This window comes from Triticum urartu, chromosome 1 (genome assembly GCF_003073215.2).
Source record: "Triticum urartu cultivar G1812 chromosome 1, Tu2.1, whole genome shotgun sequence".
Lineage (NCBI taxonomy): Eukaryota > Viridiplantae > Streptophyta > Magnoliopsida > Poales > Poaceae > Triticum > Triticum urartu.
The window spans coordinates 345223898-345246719 of record NC_053022.1 but is presented as its reverse complement, the minus strand read 5'-3'; positions in this window follow the sequence as shown (position 1 = coordinate 345246719).

The window sequence follows — 22822 nt, the reverse complement described above, 5'->3', positions numbered from 1 at the left end:
AGACGTAGGCTCTACAGTATGCTATGCTGTGTACCGCACCTGAAATGTGCCTTGCCATGAGTCAGTCAAGGGGTACAAGAGTGATCTAAGAATGGATCATAGGACAGCGGTCAAAGTTATCCTTAGTAACTAGTGGACTAAGGAATTTTCTCGGTTATGGAGGTGGTAAAAGAGTTCGTCGTAAAGGGTTACGCCGATGCAAACTTTGACACTAATCCAGATTATTCTGAGTAGTAAACTGGATTCGTATAGTAGAACAGTTATTTGGAATAGCTCCAAATGTAGCGTAGTAGTTGCATCTACAAAATGACATAAGAAATTTGTGAAGTACATACGGATCTGAAAGATTCAGACCCGTTGACTAAAACCTCTCTCACAAGCAACATGATCAAACCCAGAACACATTGAGTGTTAATCACATAGTGATGTGAACTAGATTATTGACTCTAGTAAACTCTTTGGATGTTGGTCACATGGCGATGTGACCTGTGAGTGTTAATCACATGGCGATGTGAACTAGATTATTGACTCTAGTTCAAGTGGGAGACTGTTGGAAATATGCCCTAGAGGCAATAATAAATTGATTATTATTATATTTCCTTGTTCATGATAATCGTTTATTATCCATGCTAGAATTGTATTGATAGGAAACTCAGATACATGTGTGGATACATAGACAACACCATGTCCCTAGTAAGCCTCTAGTTGACTAGCTCGTTGATCAATAGATGGTTACAGTTTCCTGACCATGGAAATTGGATGTCGTTGATAACGGGATCACATCATTAGGAGAATGATGTGATGGACAAGACCCAATCCTAAGCATAGCACAAGATCGTGTAGTTCGTATGCTAAAGCTTTTCTAATGTCAAGTATCATTTCCTTAGACCATGAGATTGTGCAACTCCCGGATACCGTATGAGTGCTTTGGGTGTGCCAAACGTCACAAGTAACTGGGTGACTATAAAGGTACACTACGGGTATCTCCGAAAGTGTTTGTTGGGTTGGCACGAATCGAGACTGGGATTTGTCACTCCGTGTAAACGGAGAGGTATCTCTGGGCCCACTCGGTAGGACATCATCATAATGTGCACAATGTGATCAAGGGTTTGATCACGGGATGATGTGTTACGGAACGAGTAAAGAGACTTGCCGGTAACGAGATTGAACAAGGTATCGGGATACCGACGATCGAATCTCGGGCAAGTATCGTACCGCTAGACAAAGGGAATTGTATACGGGATTGATCGAATCCTCGACATCATGGTTCATCCGATGAGATCATCGTGGAACATGTGGGAGCCAACATGGGTATCCAGATCCCGCTGTTGGTTATTGACCGGAGAGTCATCTCGGTCATGTCTGCATGTCTCCCGAACCCGTAGGGTCTACACACTTAAGGTTCAGTGACACTAGGGTTATAGAGATATTAGTATGCGGTAACCCGAAAGTTGTTCGGAGTCCCGGATGAGATCTCGGACGTCACGAGGAGTTCCGGAATGGTCCGGAGGTAAAGAATTATATATAGGAAGTGCTATTTCGGCCATCGGGACAAGTTTCGGGGTCATCGGTATTGTACCGGGACCACCGGAAGGGTCCCGGGGGTCCACCGGGTGGGGCCACCTGCCCCGGGGTGGCACATGGGCTGTAGGGGGTGTGCCTTGGCCTATATGGGCCAAGGACACCAGCCCCAAGAGGCCCATGCGCCAAGAGATGGGAAAAGGGGGAGAGTCCTAAAAGGGGAAGGCACCTTTGAGGTGCCTTGGGGAGGATGGACTCCTCCCCACCCTTGGCCGCACCCTTCCTTGGAGGAAGGGGCAAGGGCTGCGCCTCCCCCTCTCCCTTGGCCCTATATATAGTGGGTAAAAGGAGGAGCAAACCAATCTAAGGCCTGGCGCCTCCCTCTCCCTCCCGTGACACATCTTCCTCCTCCCGCAGCGCTTAGCGAAGCCCTGTTGGAATCCCGCTACTTCCACCATGCCGTCGTGCTGCTGGATCTCCATCAACCTCTCCCTCCTCCTTGCTGGATCAAGGCATGGGAGACGTCTCCGTTCCGTACGTGTGTTGAACGCGGAGGTGCCGTCCGTTCGGCGCTAGGATCATCGGTGATTTGAATCACGACGAGTACGACTCCATCAACCCCGTTCTCTTGAACGCTTCCGTGCGCGATCTACAAGGGTATGTAGATCCAATCCTCCCTCGTTGCTAGATGACTCCATAGATTGATCTTGGTGACACGTAGGAAAATTTTGAATTTATGCTACGTTCCCCAACAGTGGCCTCGTTTGAATAATGGATACCGGTGAGACCAAGCGGCGGGGAGGGTGTGTCAATGCAGACACCGGAGTTGGTTTCTCGACCGACGTGCCTATTTAATGGAGGTAGCCGGACAGATGGGCAGGTCATTTGAATGTGGTAGATATCTGTCTCGTCCCGTATAGTATTGTCTCTCTGAGATTGAACACGAGCGGACACCAGGGACGCGGCACGGGAGGCGCTCTCGTCCGGTGAGCCGCTTCAATGCCGGGACCAGTGAGAGGTCATGTTTGATCTGGACCGGCACCAATGTCGAGCTGACGCTCTAGGGCGGCATGAATGCAGGTGAACCGCTTTAGGCAAAGAAACAGCGAGGGAGAGGCAGAATGATTTCGCACAGCTCGGGTTAAACGGATGCAGTCGGTTGAGGGTTAGTGATGTACAACTGAGAGGGTGTTTGTTTCCAGGGACTTATTGGTTTAGGGACTTAAAAAAGTCCCTATAAGTCCCATCTAAACCAAACAGGAGGGACTTATAGGGATTTAAAGTGGGCATTTGAGACTTATGAAATAAGACTTTCAAGGAGGACTTATAGGGACTTATAGTTGTAATATGGTCTTATAAAAACTTATAAGTCTCAGGAACCAAACATATAGGGATCTTTTAGGCACTTGAAACTTATAAGTTGGACTAAAAAACCAAATAGGGCCTGATATGCTTGGACAGCGGGAGCACTTTTCTTGCAGCGCAAACATAGTGGGACCGGGCCAGCTGCTTTGACCGATCGGGCGTGACCGCATGAGTATGTAAAGTACTGCCGTCTGGCGCACGCACGGGCAAGTCGGTCAAAGCCGAAGATTATACGCATGGCCGGAAGACTTGGACTTGACTTGTGCGCCAAGGCCAAGGCTGTGATGTTTTTCTTTTCATGTTTGAACAAAGCTGTGATGATTGAATGGACCGCTTCGTGCTTGCTCGCTCGGTCCGTCGTTTCTTTTGTCAGCTTGTTCTGTACTGCAGTCCCACAGTTCATTCATTTCCTCCTGCTCAACCTGTCATACACAGGTACGCAAACAGTATACAGTATGCTTAGCTCATGTTAACCTAGCCTTTTCATTTTGAGATAGTTTACCGAATGGTAAGTAAACATGGCTAAAAAATCGTAGCTTGGTCCGGCCAAGGGTTCGGCATGCAGTAGTACTAGCCGGAGTTGTGGCGATGTCGTAATTTGCGTGATACTCCCTTCGTTCCGTTTCAAAATATAGTGTGTTCACGTTTCTTGAGGTTTAATTTTAACCATAAATTTAATCAACGAGACCAAAGTCTAGTTGATTAAATTTATAATTAAAATTAAAATACGAAAACCGAGGACGTACTATATTTTGGAACTGAGGGAGTACAACATGAACATGTGGTTGAGGCTACTATTTGGTGCCTTTAGTGCTGCCCAAGCCATCTGGCTCTCACTTCAGCAACCTGGTGGCCCAGCCCAGGAACGCGCAACGCCAGTGAATTCTATAAGATGCTCATAACTGGCGAATGTTCGTCAGCGAGGGCGGCACACGCGAAAGTATTAGGTGGCATATTTAGTTCTGAGTAGGTGGTAGTTTCTTCATGGCGACATGGCAATTTCTTTAGAGAAGACATTTTTCATTTAAAAACAGTCGTTGTTTGATTTTTTTCAGAAATAAAACTGCCATAAACGCCACTTGTCACCCATCTCCTAGTGAATGTCAGCTGGGAAACATTACCGATTCTATAATAGCAGGGGGGGACCCCCACAAAATTGGGCCGTTGATTTCTGTACGCGTTTGGCTAACCACTGGAGCTACCTGGTACTAGAGGATAATAGTAGCGTGAAATATTTAAGAATAATTGTAGTCGCATTGTAACAAAATATAGGAGTTCACAGATTTCAAAAAAGGCTCACGAACATCCAAAAGGAGTTCACGAATTTGTCTAAAAAAGAAAAAGTTCACATATTCAAAACAGTTCATAAAAATTGGAAAAACTTCACTAATCTAAGAAAAAAGTTCATGAATTTGAGAAAAGTTCACGGATTTGAAAAGATCATAGATATTGAAAAGGTTTATGAAATTGCAAAAGTTCATGAATTTGAAAAAATAGCACAACAACTTTAAAAAAAGATCATGGATCTGAAAAGATTCATCATTTTTTTTTAAAAAAAAGCTCACCCATGTGAAAATTTTCATTGATTTTGAAGAAAAACTTTGTATTTAAAAAAACATCAATTTCAAAAAAAGGAGTTTATTTATTTGAAAAAGTTCACGAATTTCACAAAAAAGTTCATCAATTTTGAAAAGGAAGTTCATCAGTTTTGAAAAAAGTCACAAATTTTAAAATAATTCATTGATCTTGAAAAAAGGTTCACAAACTTGGAAAAAACAACAATTTCAAGAAAGGTACATCGAATTAAAAAAAGGCTCATGAATTCTTCAAGTAAATTTGCAAATTTCAAAAGTTCAGAAACGTGAAGAAAAGTTTCGAACTTGCAAAAAGTTCACACTTTTAAAAAATCAAAAAAGTAGAAAAAGAACAAGAAAAAAAACAAAAAAGAATACGAACCGCGAATAGTAGAAAGATGAAAGGAAGAAGAGAAAAGAAATAAATGTGCACTCCCGTTGATGTGTCCAAGTGGTCACACCGATTCGAACTGAACTAGAGGTCTCAAGTTCAAATCACAGTGGGAGGGTACGTTCCCGTCGACGACGAGGCACCTACGGTGACTTCGTAAATCTCAAGATGATATGTCGGCTCAGTCTTCCGGAGATGCTCATAGGGGTAGGGTGTGCGTGTGTGCGTTCATAGAGATGAGTGTATGTGCGTGTATATGAGCGCTTGTGTCTGTACTGATGTTCAAAAAAAAGTTCAAATCACAGTGCCCTTGTCTCTTTTTTTTTTGAAGTTAAACAGAATTAACACAAAAGAGAAAAAAAAATGAGGGTTGATGGGCAGGCCCAACGCGGAAGGTGTGTGTGCGGGTTAGCAATTTAGCCTGTAACCGGCGCTAAGAGCGCCGAATTGGGAATGCCGTGGATGAGTGGCAACCACGAGCAAAGCTGAAGGGTTATGTGGGTGCCCGCATAAACCCACTTGGCCACTTAAATCACGCGGGCGTTGTCTAAAAGAAAACTTAAATCACGCGGGCCGACACGGCATGATGCGGGTAAACCTTATACGACGCCCACATGCTTCAAATAGTGGTTGGTTCGCTGAGAACGAACCACCGAACGCTTCCAGTTGGGTCGGCCCATGTTTTGGCTTCGCAGAACAATCCTGATTTTCACAACCTTCTGGAACATTCCTAACACCGAGAACCTTCTAAATTATTTTTCTACTATTTTTTATTGGATTTTTGTTTTTTGATTATTTACCTATTTTTCTTATTGTTATAAAAATTGACATGAATTTTAAAAATGATCAAGTATAAAAAAGTGTTCATATATTGGAAAGATGTTCGCATTTTAAAAAGTTTGAGATTTCAAAAGTCCAGTGTGTATCACAAAAGTTCACTGTGTATTTCAAAAAGGTTTGGTGTGTATTAAAAAATGTCCATCGGTTATACAGAGGTCCATCATATTTTAAAAAATGTTCAATGCATATAATAATAATTTTAATCAAATATTTACAAAATTTTCAATGTGTATTTGAAAATTTCACCGTAAACTTAAAAATTAAGTTTTATAAATCGTTCATAATTTCAAATTTTGTTCTTGAATTTCAGTTGTTCCAAAAAATTTAAAAAAATTGATTTTATAACATTTTTTTAATAAAATTCACTTTTTTACAAAACTCTTGGCATTTTCAAGATGGGTTCGCAATTTCTAAAAGTCTGATTTTAAAAAATGGTCATTTAAAATGTTCATGTTTTCAAAAATTGATGTAATAGTAACGAAGATACAATGAACGGGAACGGAGCACTACAATAGAGTGCTGAACCGAGACCAGATGGTACCGTAAACCTCTACAATACATTTGTTGCGGCATTAATCGGCCGACGGCCCAATGAGGGCGGCCCATGCACGCCATGTGCAAACACGTCCCTTGTTTGATGCACGCGGGCATTGTCCAGGAGCTCTAAGTGATGCGGGCATCCCACGGAACGCTCCACTTCACCATGTCTTCAGAAAGAAGATACTCAACTTCTCATAGTCTCCAATATCACCGCAAAATGAAGATACTCCGCGGGTCTAGGAGTAAATGTATATAAATAGGGCCCGTACCGCGCTACGTTGGGCCACATGCGCACCCTAATTGAATATTGGTTCATGATGCTATGAGCCCACAAACGTGCACTCTCTATCTACAAAGGCTATATCTCACTTATAGCAAGTTTTGCTCTAGTCTTGCTGAAGCCTCTACAATTGCAGGCAGACCCATTTCGCGCTAAAAGAAATACCGAGGAAAAGGGTCGCACACGGGAATAATCCCTCGATCTCCTAGCTGCAGTGTTGCACTTCTAGCCACTCACCCACCATTCAGTTTGTGTTTAATTAGTAGGTCACAACCTTGTTAAAGAAATAGAGCCGGGTTTCCACTGGTTTTCTGGGAGTTTTTTTGTTATTGTTTTACACCAGTTTTTATCTCTTTTTATCTCTGTTTCTACTCAGGTTTTTTATTTCCTATATTTTTCTTAGTTTCCTTTTCTTTTTCACTAGTTTTTCTTTTCTTTAATTTTTTTGGTTTTGTTTTATTCTCATTTTCATTGGTTATCTTTTGTATTCCCTTAGGTTTTCATTGTTTTTCTATATACATTTTCGTATATATCTAATACATTTATCTATATACTTCTAATATTTTGCAAATACAAGATAAATATTTATTTAATATAAGGTCAACATTTTTCAGTATACATTTAACATTTTTTAACTGCTTGATAAACATTTTTCAAATCATTGATTAAAAATTTAAATAGAAGATTAACAAAATTTTTAATACACGGTCAACATTTTTTGTATACATGTTATACATTTTTAAAATGGTTCAGTAATATTTTCCAAATACCTCTACATTTTTAAAATACATGGCCAAATTTTTTTTCTATACATATTTAACATTTCTCCTATGCTTGAGTAACATTTTTAAAACACCAAATCTATGATTTTAATATATGGTCCACATTTATAATTTGCACATTTAATATTGTTTTCAAATGCTTGACTAACATTTTTCAAGTAGCAGACCTACATCTCTTAATATGTGGTCACCATTTTTTCTATACACATTTATCGTTTTTTCAAATGCTTGATTAACATTTCTCAAATACTCCCTCTGTCCTAAAATAAATGTCTCGACTTTGTACTAGCTTTAGTACAAAGTTGTACTAAGCTTAAGACACTTATTTTGGGACAGAGGGAGTAAAAGTTAACATTTTTTTAAACATAGTCAACATTTGTTTGTACAAATTTAACATTGTTCAAATGTTTTTTTAACAGTTTTCTTCAAATACTTGTTAAACATTTTTTTCCAAATGCTTGGATTTAACTTTTTTTAAGTACAAGATCAAGTTTTTCACACAATTTGTGCAGTTTTTGTATACATGAGAAACATTTTCTCTATACATATCTAAATTTTTTAAAATATCTGGTTAAACATTTTGTTAAATGTTTTCTGTAGGGTGTTTTTTTGCAATTTATTTATTTAGAATATTCGAAAATATAAACAAAAAGAAAAAAACGTGGAAAAAATGACGCTGTGGCGCTCTGCGCCATTGCCGGAGCATATGGCGCCTCACTTCAGGCGAGTCTTCCTTCGGACTCGCGAGAAGCGAGTTATAGACGCACCCCCTCTCTATCTCGCTTATGGCATTTCTTATATGGTCCTTAAGGCGCCCGTTATCGTATACTTTGCAAATGGGCCCACACCCTTTCCTGCTGGGCCAAAAAACAAGCGCGAGTATTACTCGGCTTGAAGACGAGAGAGTCTACAAGTAGTAGCACGGTAGCCACCAGGCTACGCAACGGAATGTGTCTATTTACTACCTTCATTATTTCTTTTCTTGTCTTTTCTTTTTCTTTTTCTTTTTCTTTTTCTTGTATTTTTTATTTTTCATTTTCAGTTTTCCTGTTTCATTTTTGAAAATTCGTGAACTTTTTCTTATAAGAATCAATGTTTTTTAAAAAAACATGATGAAATTTAAAATTTTGTTTTAAAAAATACATGATTTTTTTCAGTTTGACAATTTTTTATTGAAATTCGATGAAGTTTTTTCAAATTTGATTAACCTTTTTTTCAAAATCGATGAATCTTCTAAACAAACCGATGAACTTTGTCCAAATTTCATGTTTTTTTCAAATTCAATGAATTTGTTTTCAAATCGATGATCTTTTTTCAAAATCAATAATTTTTTTTCAAAATTGATGAATTTAAAAAAATCAATGGTTTTTTCAAATATGTGATTTTTTCAAATTTTATGCTTTTTACGAATTTCTCAGATTCATGTTTTTTAGAGTGGCAAAACAGTCAACAGTTGAGCTAATCTGCGAATATTGCGTCCCAATTGATTTTTTAGGGGTAAACCAAGTTCTTATTCGTCAAAACCACGGTCTGTGGGATACAGTTCAGGTCATGAGGTTGACCAAGCCTGACATGACGCCCCTAACCTAGAGAGAGAGCTTGGCTAAATTATGTGCATCCAAATTGGAAGCACAACCTACGAAAATAAAAATTATATTGAAATAAAACTGCTTGAAGTCTAATCTTGCTAATGATAGCTCCATAGTTGCCTCGACTGCCCTTGCAGATATCTTCAATCACTTTATTTGCGTCTGATGCGATGATAAAATGTTGGACGTGGAGATCTTCTGCTAGTGCAATTGCCTCCCGGCACGCAATCACCTCTAGTGTTGGTGGATCATCAACTCCTCATATCACGAGTACAGAATTGCCCGAGTATGCGTCAGTATTGTCCCTGCAAACTGCTGTTGCTGCTCCTCCCCTCCCCCTTTTGACGTCGATGTCGATGTGTATTTTTGTAAAACCCGATGGTGGAGCCTTTGGACACATGTGCTGGGTCATGACCATTGACCCATGCCTTTGATTTGGATGGTTTTCATTGATCGCATCTAGCTCGTCAATGAATCTGTTTATCAAGGAATGTACTGTTTGCGGGCTTTGAAATATACCTTCATTGATAGCCTTGTGTCTCGCCGCTCTGTAGGATCGAATGCCGGGAGTCAGAAGGGGTTTGAATGGCGACCTTGAAAAATTTAACCTCTTCAATTTTGCATGATAGTTACGGAAAAACTATGATGCTCGGAATAAAGGAATACGCGGCGGAAACAAAATATGCCTGTCAAAACAGACTGGAACTAGTCCAACAATACTCAAATCTTGACTTGAGAGCTCAAAGAATAATAAGCACCGGAAAAGTGTACTAGGAAAAATTAGTGCTTAATTAGACCAAGAGGTTACACGGCAAGGTTATAGGCTAATCAAATGGGAGCTACTTAACCCAAAAGAGTAACACGCACTAGCACAAGACACTAGTACTTAACGTGCACGTACTAGTAGAAACTTTTTCAATGGAGAAGAACTACACTGCCTGGAGCTGATTTCACTTGTCAGGAACTCTAGTCACCTGTAGCGCATAGAGCTGCAAGACTACCAACAACTGAAAACCACGATTATACCTCTGCAAAATTGCACAAACCAATTCTGCTATTTGGAAGTCACACAACAGCTAGAAGAGGATAAACCGAATCCTAAGACGGTCGCTCCCGGCGGCGAGACAGAGAACAGCAGGTGCTCTTCCCTTCCACCACGCATATAAGAACTTCCCTAGAAACTACTGCGACCTCAAATTGAATCAAAAACAGGGGAAGAACTCAGTATGAACTCGCACAAAATAAATCACGAAAGATAAACTCCTGCGCCATCCTCAAGAACCCATGAATAAATGAATAACAACCAGATTCAAAGCTAGGGATGGATGCACATGAATTTAGACATGATTTTCCATCAAGGAAACCCCATTATAGTCAAGGAATCACAAGGACAAAATTAGTACAACAGAAAAACGAGATTTGCAAGGACAAACAGCAGACCTCGACAATAGTAAGGCTGGGAACAATTTGAGGATTTATTTCTCAGATTTCTGGAGTTACAAGCCTCTCTCACATAAGCTAAATCCCACACAGGAAGCTCTATCTCAAATGTGCGGTGGCTGCTCTGTTTTTCTCCTCGTAGCGGCGGCTCCTCTGTTCGTGCCCACAAGGGAAAACCTAGCATCTCATATATAAGGCTGGATCAGCCTTCCACCGCCATTGAATGGGCCATGGTTCCCACCGAATGGGCCAAGCCCAAAACACTAAAAGAAATAGCCATTTTACTTAGCCACTTGTAAATAACATTTTCCACTCTTAAGCAACACCACAATCACTCTCTTAGTTTGCTTGTTAGTGGATTTTGGTAAACATACCAAAATAACCTTCACTTGACATGGTCTTCTCCTTTGCCTCCATATAGTCCTTGTCCAAAACTTGTGCGTTGCTTTGAGCCGCACGATCCCGCACACAGCGTCCATGGTCACATCTTAGCTCTTCAAGCCTTATGCCAACCATCCTCGTTGTCGACTACCCGCCGCACTCACTGGAACCTGCACACAATGGAAACAAGCAACTATTGCGAGCACAAACTTCCTGAGCTTGACCAAGTCAATCCAAATTAACAGTTTAATACAATCAACACCATCCAGATAAGTCACATCAATAGATCACGTCCTTGATCCGACAAACTGTGATTTTCAAACTTCATTAAAATAACTCTCAAAGCGAGCAAAAGCATTGGCATATAATCATCACAAAATTAAGGGTATCACCACATGGACTCACAATCTCCCCCTTGATGTTTATATTGCCAACCCAACTCTCAGCAAGAAAAAATAGATTTTTAGTTTTAACAGAGAGAAGGAAAGTTGCAAAAACACACTTGGTCCCAAAGAAAAAAAAATTGTAGACATTACCAAGTGGACAAAGTGGAGTGAAGCTAACACCCGGATCCAAAGCTTCACTTTCAACAAAAACTCATCAGAGAGAAATCAACCTTGTTTTCACAAGTTCACAAGGGAAGAAAGAACCAAGAGAAAAAAAATTAATATCAATGGCTCCCCCTGACTCCCCCTCAACTTGTGTACATACTGAAACTCAATTTGCAACATATGCACTGTCCTATTTCTCCCCCTTTGGCACTATAAGCATCAAGGGAGATCCCTCCCCCTCAATTTATGCATATGAGAAAACATCAAGATAGAGCATGTATGCATGAAGTGGAATTTATGCAATTGTACGAGCATTGAAGATTATTCAGTTGAAGCACATGAGATAGAAATGCTACTAGGCCATGATAAGTAAGAGCTCATCTAGTCATACTAAGACGTATAGAGAAAATCCTTGAGCTAGATGCAGCAAGACATTCAAGTTCTTAGTAACTTCAGTTTTCACACATGATGAGTTCTTATGTAGGCAAACACATGGAAAAGAGACTAAACGTTGCAAGGCATTGCAACCTAGCGCTAACCAATGACTAGGAGGCACACCCGATCAAAAATGGAACCTTCTCGTTGTGCTGACCATCTCACAAGCAAAGTGCCACCTCCTGCACGAGCAGGCACCTTGAGTAATTAAGTCAGCACAAAATGATGCACTTAGAAATTTTATGAAAAGGCACAAGCAAAGTACCACCTCCTGCATGAGCAGATACCTTGAGTGATTTGATTTTGATTTTATGTTAAGTCACAAGCAAAGTACCACCTCCTGCACGAGCAGGTACCTTGAGTGGTTTGATTAAGAAAGTATGGAATAGGCACAAGCAAAATACCACCTCCTGCACGAGCAGGTATCTTGAGTGATTCTTCACAAAAAATGCAGATAAAAAGTAACTCATGAAAGCAAGACTAGGGACTTGACAAGACAGTAGACCATATCCGACCCGAGCCACATAGGTCTAAGCAAAACAAGTCTCTAGTGGTTCCAGGTGTGATATCAAATGGAGTCCAAACTAGCTAGCCAAAACATAGATCAGAGTTGCAATACAAAGCACAAGTAGATTCTCAAGTCAAGGTGATCAACTAGCATAGAACTCATCATATGGTCAACATGTTTATTTAGTTCAACTTCATTTCCAATTAAAACTAGCATGCAAAGGGTTATCCATATATGGCAAACCATGACAGGATGAGCTAGACAATAAGCATAACATGGCCAAGAGCAACTTCATTATGAACATTTCTTCAGCAAAAGAATCATCAAAGCTCAAAGGTATCTTACATATGATGCAAGGTGCAATATGATACATATGAACAAAAGAAGAAAAAAACACAAACTCCCCCTTCACAAGATCCCATAGGGGCCGACGACCCCCAAATCTCCCCGCAAAGAAGCAAAACGACTAACATCCAAAGGTTTGGTAAAAATATCAGCAAGCCGATGCTCAGTTTCAACATACAGGAGCTCTATATCACCTTTCTCCACATGGTCTCTTATGAAGTGGTAGCGCAGTTCAATGTGTTTAGTTCTAGAGTGTTGGACTGGATTCTTAGCAATACTTATCGCACTAGTGTTATCGCAGAAAAGTGGAACAGAAGAAATGAAAATCCCAAAATCCTGTAAAGTAGATGAGATCCAAAGAATCTGACTACAACTGCTTGCAGCTGCTACATACTCTGCCTCGGCTGTGCTCTGTGCTACACTAGATTGCTTCCTAGAAGACCAAGAAATAAGGGAAGTACCTAGAAAGTGACAAGTGCCAGAAGTGCTCTTGCGGTCTATTCTACACCCACCAAAGTCTGAATCTGCGAACCCCCTAACTCCTAAACTAGAAGAACTAGAAAACCATAGGCCAAAATCAGGTGTTCCTTGGAGGTACCTTAAAATGCGTTTGACGGCTTGCTTGTGGGAGTCTCTTGGGGAAGCCTGAAAACGAGCACACAGACACACTGCAAATTGTATGTCTGGCCTCGTTGTAGTCAAGTACAGTAGTGAGCCAATCATGCTTATGTATTCTCGCTGGTCCACTACCTCACCATTTTCATCTACATCAAGTATTGTGGCAGTGGACATTGGGGTATGGAGTGGCTTGGAATCGCTCATCCCAAACTTCTTTAACATGTCCTTCGTGTACTTGCCTTGATATACAAAGGTGCCCTGCTTTGTTTGCTTGATTTGCAGTCCAAGAAAGAAGGACAGCTCACCCATCATGGACATCTCAAATTCATCACTCATGTCTTTGGAAAACTTAGCACAAAGAGCATTAGACGATCCACCGAAGATGATATCATCTACGTAAATTTGCACTAAGAGTAGTTCATTATGATGCCTAAGAGTGAACAAGGTCTTATCAGCTTCACCCATTTTAAAACCTTTCTTGATCAAAAACCCTTTGAGTCTATCATACCAAGCTCTAGGGGCTTGCTTAAGACCATAAAGAGCTTTCTGCAATTTATAGACATGGTTTGGGAGCTTGTCATTTTCAAAACCAGGGGGCTGTTTTACATAAACTTCTTCATCAATGAAACCATTTAGAAAAGCACTTTTGACATCCATTTGAAATAACTTAAAACCCTTGGAAGCAGAGTAAGCAAGTAAAATACGTATCGCCTCCAACCGTGCAACAAGTGCAAAGGTCTCGTCAAAATCAAAACCCTGAATTTGAGAATAACCTTGAGCAACTAGGCGAGCCTTGTTGCGAACAACTTGGCCGCCCTCTCCCTGTTTATTTTTGAAAACCCACTTGGTTCCAATGACATTTATACTCTGGTCAAACGGGGGTTTTACAAGTTGCCAGACCTTGTTCCTCTCAAAGTTTTCTAACTCCTCATGCATTGCCCTTATCCAGTTTTCATCTTCTAATGCATGGCTAACATCTCGGGGCTCAAAAGATGCAACAAATGCAGTATGTGCAAAGTCTGAGAAATGAGTGGACCTGGAGCGCAATGTACGCTCAGAGATGTTGCCGATGATCAGATCTGGTGGGTGAGCATGATGAAGACGTAGAGATCCCTGAAGGACGTCAGAAGCAGGTGAGGAAGTAGTCGTGGTAGCCTCTACCTCAGCTGAAGTGGAGGTAGGATCAGGAGTCATCGATGTTGAGGGTACGGATGTTGTAGATGAAGTACTAGGTACAGGGCCATCTTCCACTGGAACAGAAGTGGTAGCAGGTTCTGCGGCAGGTGCAAGAGATATGGGGGCTTGTCCCACACCATCCTCATTATCTTCTTCAACGAATAAGGTTTCGGAAACTTGTGGTGTACCTGAAAACTCGGGTCTAGCTGGGCTAGCCTCATCAAAAGTTACATCGCAAGTCTCTACCACAAGGTTAGATTCTAAATTTAAAACACGATAGCCCTTCATGTGAGCAGGGTAACCAAGAAAGATACCATCAGAAGTGCGCGACTCAAACTTGTCGAGAAGGCCCTTCTTTAGGATAAAACACTTGCAACCAAACACCCGCAAATGAGAAATATTAGGCTTTCTACCAAATCTCAACTCATAAGAGGTCACTTTCAAAGAACTCTGCAGAAAAACACGATTTGACACATAGCAAGCTGTACTAATGGCTTCAGCCCAATAACGCCGTGGTGTGCCAAATTCATCAAGCATGGTCCTTGCCATCTCCACAAGAGTTCTATTTTTCCTTTCCACAACACCATTTTGTTGAGGCGTGCGAGGAGACGAAAATTGGTGCTCAATTCCTCTCTCGGCAAGGAAATCAGCAAAGGAAGAATTTTTGAACTCCAAACCATTATCACTACGAACAGTTTTCATCTCACCAGGAAATACATTGAATAGCCTTAAAGCCAAATCATGAAAATGATTGAATGCTTTAGATTAATGCTCCATAAAGAAAACCCAAGAGTATCGAGAAAAATCATCTACGATGACAAGCACGTACCACTTCCCACCAGCTGACCGGACCCGAGATGGACCAACTGTGTCCATATGTAGCAATTGGGCGGGTCTGGTTGTGTTCACCAGATTGATTGGAGGGTGAGAAGCAGAGACTTGCTTTCCATGTCGGCATGGGGCACACACAATATCCTTGGTGGCTTTGAGCTTAGGCAAACCTCGCAAAAGATCAAGGCTGCCAATTCGCGTCAGATGATCAAAACCAACATGCCCCAAACGACGATGCCACAACTGAAACTCGCTCATGTTCAAAGAGGCGACAAAACATCGTGGACCAGAGGACAAAAGCACTCCAAAATCAGCACCAAAGATTTTACCAACACGAGAAATACCAAAGACAAGATCACCAGTAGAGTCAAGAACACGAGAAGCAGATTTCTTGAAACGAACCTCAAAACCCTCATCAAGAAGTTGTGAAACTGAAATCAAATTATAACTCAACTTACTTACAAGGGCTACATCCTTGAGAAGACAGTTCTCGTTGACTCGCACTGTTCCTTTGGCCACAATGCAACCCTGTGCATCATTCCCAAAAGTGATCTTTTCATCACCAAACGCTTTGCAGAGGGAGGCGAACCATTTAGTATCACCAGTCATGTGGCGTGAACACCCAGAGTCAATAAGCCACTTGTTTGCCAAACCCTCAAAACCAACCTACACAAAAGAGCGACAACGAAGTGACTCAGTACTGGGATTAGTAAGTAAACATTTTTTAATCCAGTATTGGGTCACTCCCTTTGCAGGAGCAAAAATACATGTGTTATTAGCATGCAATGCAAGGCCATCTTGATACCTACAATTTTGTTGACCTCTACCCCTAGTAAATCGGGCTCTGGAAGCAGTCTCGTTGGATTTAAAAAAGTCTCTCCTACCCGAGCCATGCAGGTACTCACTCTGACCATGTGTGTTAGAAACATGCAGCGCACGAGCCTATCGTTGCATGCCCCTAAGTGCACGAACACGAGATCTACGTTCATTTCTAAGTTTTTTGAAGCAAAACTCAGCAAGGTGTTTAGACTTGTGGCAATAGGTGCACTGGTAAACTATTCTCTCTTTTTCAGCACGAGAACCAGTGGAAGGAGAAGTACCCTTGTCATTTGGACTCGTGGGCAAAAGTCCCCCAGACTGAAAAACTGTCGCTCTCTCATCCTCACGGACCAAGATAGCTCCCTCACTTCGAATGCCTATGGGTTCTGGAGGGTTGTTCCTAGACCTTTACTCACCTTTGACTTGTCTAAAATCATGTTTAATCTTTTCTCACCACTTGAGAGCTTTTCTAGGATCGTCTTGAGGTAAGCTACTTCTTTTGCATAGGAAGCACACGATAAACACTCTTTTAAGGAGGACACCCTCACAGCTCTCCCATATCTATCCTTGTAGGCCTGAATCTCAAGTTTTAATCCCTCACAAGAGACACAAATCTACACTCACAGGATTTGCTACACCCTTGCCAAACCTGACCCGAAATGCTTCATGCATAGCAACAAGATCATTCTCAAGTATGGTACAGAAAGTACAAGTAGTAACAGAACTAGAAGAAGCATCACAAGAATCAGTAGGTTTCTTTGAATTTGAAGCTTTAACAAGATCATATTTCTTATAGATTTCACTGAGATGAGCTCCTAGTTCCTCAACTTCTTCTTTGAGTTTAGGACAATTTACACAATTTCCAGGAGCACGCACATCTAGGATCATTTGATTCAACTTTTTAACTCTATCATCAAAGTATTTGCACTTCAAACAAGAGGGAGGATTCTCTGCATCAAAAAGTGTCTGTTCGAGATTCTTAATTCTAGCATTTAATTTATCACAGTTTGGGCAGGCACAGTCTGCAACTTTAGGAACAGACGTAGGTGTATTTTCAACACAAAGGGAGCAAGGGCTCAATTTAACATCAGCAAGTTCATTTCTAGCAGATTCAAGCAGTTGTGACATACTAGCATGAGTATTCCTAGCAAGTTCTAATTCAGCACGCAACACATCACATCTAGCACAATCATCAATATCATGAGAAGGCACACTAGCAGTAGCATCCTTCAGAGTAGTTATTTCTAGTGTGAGAGAATCAATTTGAGCAAGATTATCATTTATGGTGCGCGTGCATTTTTTAAGGACTTTTGCTTGCGTTAAAAACAGATTTTCAACTTTCACATGCTCAGCATATAATTCATCATAAGACATTTGTACCTCATCCGTGTTGTCGTTCTCCTCATCAGCCTCATGAGCCATAAAACACATGCCGGTGAGCCGATCAGCCGCCTTCTTCTTTGTATCCTTTATTGGGGAACGTTGCAGAAAACAAAAATTTTCCTACTCGTTTCACCAAGATCTATCTAGGAGTTCATCTAGCAACGAGTCATCAGATGCATCTACATACCTTTGTAGATCGCGTGCGGAAGCGTTCAAAGAACGGTGATGATGTAGTCGTACACGACGTGATCCAAATCACCGATGACCAAGCGCCGAACGGACGGCACCTCCGCGTTCAACACACGTACGGGATGGGAGACGTCTCCTCCTTCTTGATCCAGCAAGGGGGAAGGAGAGGTTGATGAAGATCCAGCAGCACGACGGCGTGGTGGTGGATGCAGGGCGTCACAGTAGCAGGGCTTCGCCTATACTACGAGAGAGAGACGTAACGGGGAGAGAGGGAGGCGCCAAAGTTCAGGTATGAAGTCCCTCCTCTCCCCCACTATATATAGGGGTGCCATGGGGGGGGCGCCGGCCCTAGTAGATGGCATCTACTAGGGGGGGCGGCGGCCTAGGGTGGGGGGCTTGCCCCCCAAGGCAAGGGGGCGCCCCCTTTAGGGTTTCCCCAACCCTAGCCGCATGGGCCCTTGGGGGGTGGCGCCCCAGCCCACTATGGGCTGGGTTCCCTCCCACTTCAGCCCATGGGGCCCCCCGAGATAGGTGGCCCCACCCGGTGGACCCTCGGGACCCTTCCGGTGGTCCCGGTACAATACCGGTGACCCCGTAACTTGTCCCGATGGCCGAAACAACACTTCCTATATATAATTCTTTACCTCCGGACCATTCCGGAACTCCTCGTGACGTCCGGGATCTCATCCGGGACTCCTAACAACATTCGGGTTACTGCATATACTTATCTTCACAACCCTAGCGTCACCGAACCTTAAGTGTGTAGACCCTACGGGTTCGGGAGACAAGCAGACATGACCGAGACGACTCTCCGGTCAATAACCAACAGTGGGATCTGGATACCCATGTTGGCTCCCACATGCTCCACGATGATCTCATCGGATGAACCACGATGTCGAGGATTCAATCAACCCCGTATGCAATTCCCTTTGTCAATCGATATGTTACTTGCCCGAGATTCGATCGTCGGTATCCCAATACCTCGTTCAATCTCGTTACCGGCAAGTCACTTTACTCGTACCATAATGCATGATCCCGTGACCAGACACTTGGTCACCTTGAGCTCATTATGATGATGCATTACCGAGTGGGCCCAGTGATACCTCTCCGTCATACGGAGTGACAAATCCCAGTTTTGATCCATGTCAACCCAACAGACACTTTCGGAGGTACCCGTAGTCTACCTTTATAGTCACCCAGTTACGTTGTGACGTTTGGTATACCCAAAGCACTCCTACGGTATCCGGGAGTTACACGATCTCATGGTCTAAGGAAAAGATACTTGACATTGGAAAAACTCTAGCAAACGAACTATACGATCTTGTGCTATGTTTAGGATTGGGTCTCGTCCATCACATCATTCTCCTAATGATGTGATCTCGTTATCAATGACATCCAATGTCCATAGTCAGGAAACCATGACTATCTGTTGATCAACGAGCTAGTCAACTAGAGGCTTACTAGGGACATGTTGGTGTCTGTTATTCACACATGTATTACGATTTCCGGATAATACAATTATAGCATGAATAAAAACAATTATCATGAACAAGGAAATATAATAATAATGCTTTTATTATTGCCTCTAGGGCATATTTCCAACAGTCTCCCACTTGCACTAGAGTCAATAATCTAGTTACATTGTGATGAATCGAACACCCATGGAATTCTGGTGTTGATCATGTTTTGCTCTAGGGAGAGGTTTAGTCAACGGATCTGCTACATTCAGGTCCGTATGCACTTTACAAATCTCTATGTCTCCATCTTGAACATTTTCACGAATGGAGTTGAAGCGACGCTTGATGTGCCTGGTCTTCTTGTGAAACATGGGCTCCTTGGCAAGTGCAATAGCTCCAGTGTTGTCACAAAAGAGTTTGATTGGCCCCGACGCATTGGGTATGACTCCTAGGTCGGTGATGAAATCCTTCACCCATATTGCTTCATGTGCTGCCTCCGAGGTTGCCATGTACTCCGCTTCACATGTAGATCCCGCCACGACGCTTTGCTTGCAACTGCACCAGCTTACTGCCCCACCATTCAAAATATACACGTATCCGGTTTGTGACTTAGAGTCATCCAGATCTGTGTCGAAGCTAGCGTCGACGTAACCCTTTACGACGAGCTCTTCGTCACCTCCATAAACGAGAAACATTTCCTTAGTCCTTTTCAGGTACTTCAGGATATTCTTGACCGCTGTCCAGTGTTCCTTGCCGGGATTACTTTGGTACCTTCCTACCAAACTTACGGCAAGGTTTACATCAGGTCTGGTACACAGCATGGCATACATAATAGAATCTATGGCTGAGGCATAGGGGATGACACTCATCTCTTCTATATCTTCTGCCGTGGTCGGACATTGAGCTGAGCTCAATTTCATACCTTGTAACACAGGCAAAAACCCCTTCTTAGACTGATCCATATTGAACTTCTTCAATATCTTATCAAGGTATGTGCTTTGTGAAAGACCTATGAGGCGTCTCGATCTATCTCTATAGATTTTGATGCCTAATATATAAGCAGCTTCTCCAAGGTCCTTCATTGAAAAACTCTTATTCAAGTAGGCCTTGATGCTGTCCAAGAGTTCTATATCATTTCCCATCAATAGTATGTCATCTACATATAATATGAGAAATGCTACAGAGCTCCCACTCACTTTCTTGTAAACGCAGGCTTCTCCATAAGTCTGCGTAAACCCAAACGCTTTGATCATCTCATCAAAGCAAATGTTCCAACTCCGAGATGCTTGCACCAGCCCATAAATCGAGCGCTGGAGCTTGCACACCTTGTCAGCATTCTTAGGATCGACAAAACCTTCCGGCTGCATCATATACAATTCTTCCTTAAGGAAACCATTAAGGAATGCCGTTTTGACGTCCATTTGCCATATCTCATAATCGTAGAATGCGGCAATTGCTAACATGATTCGGACGGACTTTAGCTTCGCTACCGGTGAGAAAGTCTCATCGTAGTCAACCCCTTGAACTTGTCGATAACCCTTAGCGACAAGTCGAGCTTTATAGATGGTCACATTACCATCCGCATCTGTCTTCTTCTCAAAGATCCATTTATTTTCTATGGCTCGCCGTTCAACGGGCAAGTCAGTCAAAGTCCATACTTCATTTTCATACACGGATCCTATCTCGGATTTCATGGCTTCTAGCCATTTGTCGGAATCCGGGCCCGCCATCGCTTCTTCAAAGTTCGAAGGTTCACCATTGTCTAACAACATGATTTCCAAGACAGGGTTGCCGTACCACTCTGGTGCGGAACGTGTCCTTGTGGACCTTCGAATCTCAGTAGGAGCTTGATCAGAAGTATCTTGATCATTATCATTAACTTCCTCTCTAGTCGGTGCAGGCACCTCAGGAACATTTTCTTGAGTTGCGCCATTTGCCGGTTCAAGAGGTAATACTTCATCAAGCTCTACTTTCCTCCCACTTACTTCTTTCGAGAGAAACTCCTTCTCTAGAAAGGATCCATTTCTGGCAACAAAGATCTTGCCTTCGGATCTGAGGTAGAAGGTATACCCAACAGTTTCTTTAGGGTATCCTATGAAGACGCATTTTTCCGACTTGGGTTCGAGCTTTTCAGGTTGAAGTTTCTTGACATAAGCATCGCATCCCCAAACTTTTAGAAACGACAACTTAGGTTTCTTCCCAGACCATAATTCAAACGGTGTCGTCTCAACGGATTTCGACGGAGCCCTATTTAAAGTGAATGCGGCAGTCTCTAAAGCATAGCCCCAAAAAGATAGCGGTAAATCGGTAAGAGACATCATAGATCGCACCATATCTAATAGAGTGCGATTATGACATTCGGACACACCGTTACGCTGAGGTGTTCCAGGCGGCGTGAGTTGTGAAACTATTCCACATTTTCTTAAGTGTGTGCCAAACTCATGACTCAAGTATTCTCCTCCACGATCCGATCGTAGAAACTTGATTTTCCTGTCAAGTTGATTTTCAACCTCACTCTGAAATTCCTTGAACTTTTTGAAGGTTTCAGACTTGTGTTTCATTAAGTAGACATACCCATATCTACTCAAATCATCAGTGAGGGTGAGAACATAACGATAGCCACCGCGAGCCTCAACACTCATTGGACCGCACACATCAGTATGTATGATTTCCAATAAGTTGGTTGCTCGCTCCATTGTTCCTGAGAACGGAGTCTTGGTCATTTTACCCATGAGGCATGGTTCGCACGTGTCAAATGATTCATAATCAAGAGACTCTAAAAGTCCATCAGCATGGAGCTTCTTCATGCGTTTGACACCTATGTGACCAAGGCGGCAGTGCCACAAATATGTGGGACTATCATTATCAACTTTACATCTTTTGGTACTCACATTATGAACATGTGTAGCATCACGTTCGAGATTCATAAAGAATAAACCATTCACCATAGGAGCATGACCATAAAACATATCTCTCATATAAATGGAACAACCATTATTCTCAGATTTAAATGAGTAGCCATCTCGAATTAAACGAGATCCCGATACAATGTTCATGCTCAAAGCTGGCACTAAATAACAATTATTAAGGTTTAAAACTAATCCTGAAGGTAGATATAGAGGTAGCGTGCCGACGGCGATCACATTGACCTTGGAACCATTCCCGACGCGCATCGTCACCTCGTCCTTTGCCAGTTTCCGCTTATTCCGCAGCCCCTGCTTTGAGTTACAAATGTGAGCAACTGCACCGGTATCAAATACCCAGGAGCTACTACGGGCACTAGTAAGGTACACATCAATCACATGTATATCACATATACCTTTTGTTTTGCCGTCCTTCTTGTCTGCTAAGTATTTAGGGCAGTTCCGCTTCCAGTGACCGCTTCCCTTGCAATAAAAGCACTCAGTCTCGGGCTTGGGTCCATTCTTTGGCTTCTTCCCGGCAGCTTGCTTGCCGGGCGCGGCAACCTCCTTGCCGTCCTTCTTGAAGTTCTTTTTACCCTTGCCTTTCTTGAACTTAGTGGTTTTATTGACCATCAACACTTGATGTTCCTTCTTGACTTCTACCTCCGCTGATTTCAGCATTGAGAACAACTCAGGAATGGTCTTTTGCATCCCCTGCATGTTGAAGTTCATCACAAAGCTCTTGTAGCTTGGTGGAAGCGACTGGAGGATTCTGTCAATGGCCGCATCATCCGGGAGATTAACCCCCAGCTGAGACAAGCGGTTGTGTAACCCAGACATAGTGAGTATGTGCTCACTGACAGAACTATTTTCCTCCATCTTACAGCTGAAGAACTTATCGGAG